This window comes from Suncus etruscus, chromosome 12 (assembly GCF_024139225.1).
Source record: "Suncus etruscus isolate mSunEtr1 chromosome 12, mSunEtr1.pri.cur, whole genome shotgun sequence".
NCBI classification, from domain to species: Eukaryota; Metazoa; Chordata; class Mammalia; order Eulipotyphla; family Soricidae; genus Suncus; species Suncus etruscus.
The window spans coordinates 7,377,931-7,385,706 of NC_064859.1; positions in this window are offsets into that span (position 1 = coordinate 7,377,931).

Here is a 7,776-nt window from a genome sequence, read left to right on the forward strand (position 1 = left end):
GGCTTTGTATACCCAGGTATCACTCCTGGCGGTGTCAGGGGGCCCTAGGGGGGGGGCGGAGGTGGAGCCCGGGTGGGCCACAGCACCAGCAGCACCGACCGGCTGGACGATCGCCCCGGCCCCGCAGGCCCGATCTCGAAGGAGCCCAGAAGCCTCAGGAACCGACCGGCCGGCGGCGCGGGCGTCGAGTGGCCTCTGGCTCGGGCAAAGGAGGGTTCGCGAATGTGGAGAACAACTTTGGGGCGTTTGCCCTCTTGTCCTTCCCGGGCGTCTGTTTTCTTCAGCGGTGGGTGTCTGTCGGAAGCACCTCGCCGGGCGCTGGTTCTGCCCGAGTCGCGGTCGAGCCGGGCGCTGCAGCCGCCGCTCCGGGCAGAGCTCGCCGGGGACGGGGACGGGGACGGGGACGGCGGGTGGCGAGCCCCGGGTGGGCCCGGGCCTGGTCGGGGCCCGCCGCCGCATCCTGGAAGGGAGCCCGGGGCCTCGGGGCACGCGTCGGCGCGCGCGGTCCGGGGGAGCCCGAGGGAGCCCAGGAGGGGCTCCGGGGAGGGGACAGTGGCGGGGCGGGGGGTGCCGGGGTCCCGCGGGAAACAGCCCGCGTCCTTGCGGGACGGGGAAGCAGGCTCAAGGGGCACACGGGCCGCCAGCCACCCTGTCTTCGCCCCTCAGCCCCCGGGAAGGCCTGCAGCGGGCGCGGGGGTGCGCGCAAGGGGCTGCCCACCCCGTGGAGGGCGCCGGCCCGCGCAGGCTGCGGTGGGGCGGCCCCGGCGAGGTGGCAGGGCGCAGCTCCGGCTCCCACTCGCGGGATGCTCTCGGGGTGCCGGCCGTCGCTCAGGAGCCGTCCTCGAAGCCGACGGGCTCGCAGAAGGCCCGGGCGGCGCTGGCGAGGACCACCCGGGCAGGGCCACGGGGGAGGCCACGCACGCTGGGAACGGGCAGCCAGCGGCCACCAGCCTGGTGTGGAGCCGCTTCCAGAGCGGACCCAGCGCAGACGAGATCCCTGCCCCGCCGGGATCTCTGAGACGGTGGACTCAGGCCGGGGCTGGCTCCCTGCAAGCACTGTCGGGCCAGCGGGACAGGCAGGAGTTTCGGTGGCTGCTGTGCCAGAGAACTGGCGCATCTAGCTGAACGAAACAAGAGCGAGCCAGTAGCCAAGCCAAGCGAGCAGGCCCAAGTAGAAGAACTTTTCACTCGTCGGTAAAAAGAAGGAAGGGAAGGAGGGAGGGGGGGAAGGAGAGAGAAAGGAAGGAAGGAGAAAGGGAGGGAAGAAGGAAGGAGGAAGGGAGGAAAGGAGGAAGGAAGGGAGGGAGGAAGGAAGGAAGCAACGGAGGGAGGAAAGGAGGGGGAGGAAGGGAGGAAGGTAGTCTGGGACAGCTGGAAAGAGGGAAGAGAAACAAGAGAAAAGTAGAATGTGTGCGTGTGGGGCCAGAGCAATAGTCCAGCAGGCAGGGTGTTTGCCTTGCATGCTGCTGACCAGAATTTGATCTCTGGCATCCCTTATGGTCCCCCAAGCACTACCAGGAGTAATTGTCTTTTTCCTTTTTTTAGTCTTTATTTTATTTTTGTGCCATATCACTCAGGAATTACTCCTGGTGGTGCTCAGGGGGCCATATGGGGTGCCAGGGGTCTAATCCAGGTTGGCAGCATGCAAGGCAAGTGTTTTATCGGCTGTACTATTTATTGCTCCAGCCTTGGTTTGGTTTTCAGTTACAGCTTTCTTCCTCACCACCATAATGGTGTATTTCAAACAACTCTGTTGCAAATGCCAAAATCTGACAATCCAATGTCAGATCTGTTCCAAGTCTCCTTGTTCCTGTCCTCAAAGAAAAGACACATTGATCTAAGAAGACCTCATTGACAGGGACTGTGTGGTCAATGAAAAGACAAAAGATTCTCCTGTGGCAATGTTTTCAGCTTTAAAAATAGCATATGGGGGACTTCAGAGCATAAAAACCGGCTAACCTTTGCAAAAGCTGGCTCCCTGTGTGTGACACCAGGCGGGGAAAATCCGCGAAAGTACACCGGCCCAGTGGGGCTCAGCTGTGAAAGACTGTGAGTGTGACCTGTCTATGTCTGTCTACTGTCCTCTTGCGTGAAACTCTTGCGAGTGGGGCAAAAAGAGCCTCCAGAAACCTCGCTCGCCCAGACGCCATTTTCAGGGAGGGACTTCAGAGCATAAAAACCGGCTAACCTTTGCAAAAGCTGGCTCCCTGTGTGTGACACCAGGCGGGGAAATCCGCGAAAGTACACCGGCCCAGTGGGGCTCAGCTGTGAAAGACTGTGAGTGTGACCTGTCTATGTCTGTCTACTGTCCTCTTGCGTGAAACTCTTGCAAGTGGGGCAAAAAGAGGCTCAGAGGAGCACGGCCGCTCCGCTTCGCTACGCGGCCGTGCACTCTTTCTAAGGAAAGAACTCCATTGCAACAAGAAGGAAAAATCACACTAAGAACGGCGCTATATCACAGAAGCAAACATTTCTCTCTGGACTGTCTTCTCTGTTGCATGCTCGGGCCTAAGATTTGACCCAGTGTGAGGCTTTATCCACGGAGGACTCCCCTCCCTTAGAGGCAAGTCAGCCCATCCAGAAAGGGAGGAGCCAGAGGAGTGTGCTGCCTACATCATATAGACAATGAATACCACCACAACACGTAGAAAAACCCACAATACAAGTGTGACAATGGGGAAACAACGCAGGCCAGCATCAGACATAGAGAATGAAGATGACAATTCTGAGGACCAGATAATGACTGAACAACTAATCAACCTCTCAGATAAGGACTTTAGACTAGCAATATGGAAGGTGCTCAACAGACTCCAAGAAACCATGGATCGAGTTGAACAGAACACTAATAAGAACCAAGAAAATATGAAGGCAGAAATGACAAAACTCCAAACTGAAATAACATGTCAACTAACAGGACTGAAAAAGTCAGTAAACGAAGTGAATGACAAAATGGATAAGCTCTGGGACAGGGTATCAGAAGCTGAGAATAGACTTGGTGCTGTGGAAGATGAGATACATAACAATTCCATACAGCAGGAGAGATTGGACAAAAAACTTAAAGCAAATGAGCAGACAATGGAAAAATTAGTCAAAGAATGGGAACAGACGAAAATAGAAGTCTATGATAAGATCAACAGAAACAACTTAAGAATCATTGGAGTCCCAGAGACCCAGGAAGAAAATTTCCAGGAAGAATCAATGGTCAAGAACATCATTAAAGAGAAACTTCCAGAGCTAAAGAATATATGTGATCAAATCCTGCATGCCCGAAGAGTACCAACCAAAAGAGACCCCAGAAAAACCACCCCAAGACACATCCTAGTCACAATGACAAATCCCACAGATAGAGACAGAATTCTGAAAACAGCAAGATCAAAAGGGGAAATCATGTTCAAGCAAGCTTCCCTGAGATTTACAGCAGACCTGTCACCAGAAACGCTCAATGCCAGAAAGCAGTGGTGGGATATTGTGACAAGACTGAATGAAATGAATGCTTCACCCAGAATACTATACCCAGCAAAACTCACTTTCCGGTTTGATGGAAGAATACATGGTTTCACAGACAAAAAAACAGCTCAGAAACTTCACAGACACAAAACCAGTCTTAAGAGAAAAACTGAAAGACCTAATCTAAGACAAGACTACCCAAAAGACACACCAAATTTTGAAATAAAGATGGTGTTAAATCCCAGGACAATTCTTTCTCTCAACGTCAATGGACTAAATGCACCAGTTAAGAGACACAGAGTGGCTAAATGGGTCAAAAAACTCAATCCAACCTTCTGCTGCCTACAAGAAACGCACCTGAATAGTCAGAACAAACATAGACTCAAAATAAAAGGCTGGAGAAAAGTTATCCAAGCAAACAACACCCATAAAAAAAGCTGGAGTGGCCATACTAATATCAGATAATGCAAACTTTATACTCAGGAAGGTTGTAAGGGACAAAGACGGACATTTTATATTAATCAAGGGGTACGTAGAGCAGGAAGAATTCACTCTCCTAAACATATATGCACCGAATGAGGGGCCAGCAAATTATTTAATACAACTGTTGACAAATCTGAAAAATAATATCAACAACAACACAATAATTGTGGGGGACCTTAACACGGCTTTGTCAACACTGGACAGGTCAACCAGACTGAAACCCAACAAGAATATACTAGACCTGAGGAGAGAAATGGAAGAAAGAGGCCTAGTGGATATATATAGGACACTCCATCCCCAGAAACCTGGATACACATTCTTCTCCAATGTACATGGGACATTCTCCAGGATAGACTACATGCTGGCACATAAAACATACCTCCATAAGATCAAGAGGATAGAAATTTTGCAGGCTACCTTCGCTGACCACAAGGCTCTGAAATTATTTGTGAACTCCAAAGGGACTCAGAAGAAACACTTTAACACCTGGAAGTTAAACAGCCTCATGCTCAATAACCAGTGGGTCCGAGATGAAATCAAGGAGGAAATCAAAAGGTTCCTGGAAACAAATGACAATCAAGACACAAACTCTCAGAACTTATGGGACACAGCAAAAGCAGTACTGAGAGGAAAATTTATAGCTTTGCAAGCACACATCAGGAAGGAAGAAGGAGCTTACCTGAGTAGCTTAATGACACAGCTAATAGAACTAGAAAATGCTCAACAAAAGGACCCAAGAATAGGAAGACAGAAGGAAATAACAAAGCTGAGAGCAGAAATCAACGAAGTGGAAACTCAAAAAACAATCCGAAAGATCAACGAAAGCAGAAGTTGGTTCTTTGAAAAAATAAACAAGATTGATAGACCACTGGCAAACCTAACAAAGAAAGAGAGAGAGAGAAACTTGATAACTCGTATCAGGAATGAAAAAGGAGAGATCACTACTGATATGACAGAGATTCAAAGGGTAATCAGAAACTACTTTGAAAAACTCTACGCCACTAAAAATGAGAACCTGGAAGAAATGGATAAATTCTTGGACTCTTATAATCTTCCACGGTTGAAGGAAGAGGATGTAGCATATCTAAACACCCCCATCAACATTGATGAAATTAAAACAGTAATCAAATGTCTGCCGAAAAACAAAAGCCCAGGTCCAGATGGATTCACTAATGAATTCTATCAAACTTTCCAAGAGGAACTACTGCCAATCTTGGCAAGACTCTTTCATGAAATTGAACAAACAGAAACATTTCCAAATAGCTTTTATGAAGCCAACATCACCTTGATACCTAAACCAGACAGAGACGCTACCAAAAAAGAAAATTACAGACCAATATCACTGATGAATGCAGATGCAAAGATCCTCAACAAAATCCTGGCAAATAGGATTCAATGCCTCGTTAAGAAGATCATCCACTACGATCAAGTAGGTTTCATCCCAGGAATGCAAGGCTGGTTTAACATCCGTAAATCTATCAACATAATACACAACATCAATAACAAGAAAAATAAAAACCACATGATCATATCAATAGATGCAGAGAAAGCATTTGATAAGGTCCAACACCCATTCTTGATCAAAACTCTCAGCAAGATGGGAATGGAGGGAACCTTTCTCAATATAGTGAAGGCCATCTACCACAAGCCAGTGGCAAATATCCTCAATGGAGAAAAACTGAAAGCCTTCCCTCTAAATTCTGGCACAAGACAAGGCTGTCCTCTCTCACCACTCCTATTCAACATAGCACTGGAAGTACTTGCTATAGCGATTAGGCAAGAAAAGGATATCAAGGGAATCCAGATAGGAAAGGAAGAAGTCAAGCTCTCACTGTTTGCAGATGACATGATACTCTACTTAGAAAACCCTAAAGACTCTATCAAAAAGCTTCTAGAAACAATACACTCATATAGCAAGGTGGCAGGCTACAAAATTAACACACAAAAATCAATGGCCTTTCTATATACCAATAGTAATAAGGATGAAATGGACATTAAGAAAACAACCCCATTCACAATAGTACCACACAAACTCAAATATCTTGGAATCAACTTGACTAAATATGTGAAGGACCTATACAAAGAAAACTATAAAACTCTGCTCCAAGAAATAAGAGAGGACACACGGAAATGAAAACACATACCCTGCTCATGGATTGGCAGGATTAACATCATCAAAATGTCAATACTCCCCAAGGCATTATACAGATTTAATGCCATCCCTCTAAAGATACCCATGTCATTCTTCAAAGAAGTGGATCAGACACTTTTGAAATTCATTTGGAACAATAAACACCCTCGAATAGCTAAAGCAATCATTGGGAAAAAGAATATGGGAGGAATTACTTTTCCCAACTTTAAACTGTACTACAAAGCAACAGTTATCAAAACAGCATGGTATTGGAATAAGGATAGGTCCTCAGATCAGTGGAATAGGCTTGAATACTCAGAAAATGTTCCCCAGAGATACAACCATCTAATTTTTGATAAAGGAGCAGGAAATCCTAAATGGAGCAGGGAAAGCCTCTTCAACAAGTGGTGTTGGCACAATTGGATAGCCACTTGCAAAAAATTAAACTTAGACCCCCAGCTAACATCATGTACAAAGGTAAAATCCAAATGGATTAAAGACCTCGATATCAGCCCCAAAACCATAAGATATATAGAACAGCACATAGGCAAAACACTCCAGGACATTACAGGCATCTTCAAGGAGGAAACTGCACTCTCCAAGCAAGTGAAAGCAGAGATTAACAGATGGGAATATATTAAGCTGAGAAGCTTCTGCACCTCAAAGGAAATAGTGCCCAGGATACAAGAGCCACCCACTGAGTGGGAGAAACTATTCACCCAATACCCATCAGATAAGGGGCTAATCTCCAAAATATACAAGGCACTGACAGAACTTTACAAGAAAAAAACATCTAACCCCATCAAAAAATGGGGAGAAGAAATGAACAGACACTTTGACAAAGAAGAAATACACATGGCCAAAAGACACATGAAAAAATGTTCCACATCACTAATCATCAGGGAGATGCAAATCAAAACAACGATGAGATACCACCTCACACCCCAGAGAATGGCACACATCACAAAGAATGAGAATAAACAGTGTTGGCGGGGATGTGGAGAGAAAGGAACTCTTATCCACTGCTGGTGGGAATGCTGTCTAGTTCAACCTTTATGGAAAGCGATATGGAGATTCCTCCAAAAACTGGAAATCGAGCTCCCATACGATCCAGCTATACCACTCCTAGGAATATACCCTAGGAACACAAAAATACAATACAAAAACCCCTTCCTTACACCTATATTCATTGCAGCTCTATTTACCATAGCAAGACTCTGGAAACAACCAAGATGCCCTTCAACAGACGAATGGCTAAAGAAACTGTGGTACATATACACAATGGAATATTATGCAGCTGTCAGGAGAGATGAAGTCATGAAATTTTCCTATACATGGATGTACATGGAATCTATTATGCTGAGTGAAATAAGTCAGAGAGAGAGAGAAAAACGCAGAATGGTCTCACTCATCTATGGGTTTTAAGAAAAATGAAAGACACCCTTGTAATAATAATTTTCAGACACAAAAGAGAAAAGAGCTGGAAGTTCCAGCTCACCTCAGGAAGCTCACCACAAAGAGTGATGAGTTTAGTTAGAGAAATAACTACATTTTGAACTGTCCTAATATTGAGAATGTATGAGGGAAATGTAGAGCCTGTTTAGGGTACAGGCGGGGGTTGGGTGGGGAGGAGGGAGATTTGGGACTTGGGTGATGGGAATGTTGCACTGGTGATGGGTGGTGTTCCTTTTATGACTGAAACCCAAACACAATCA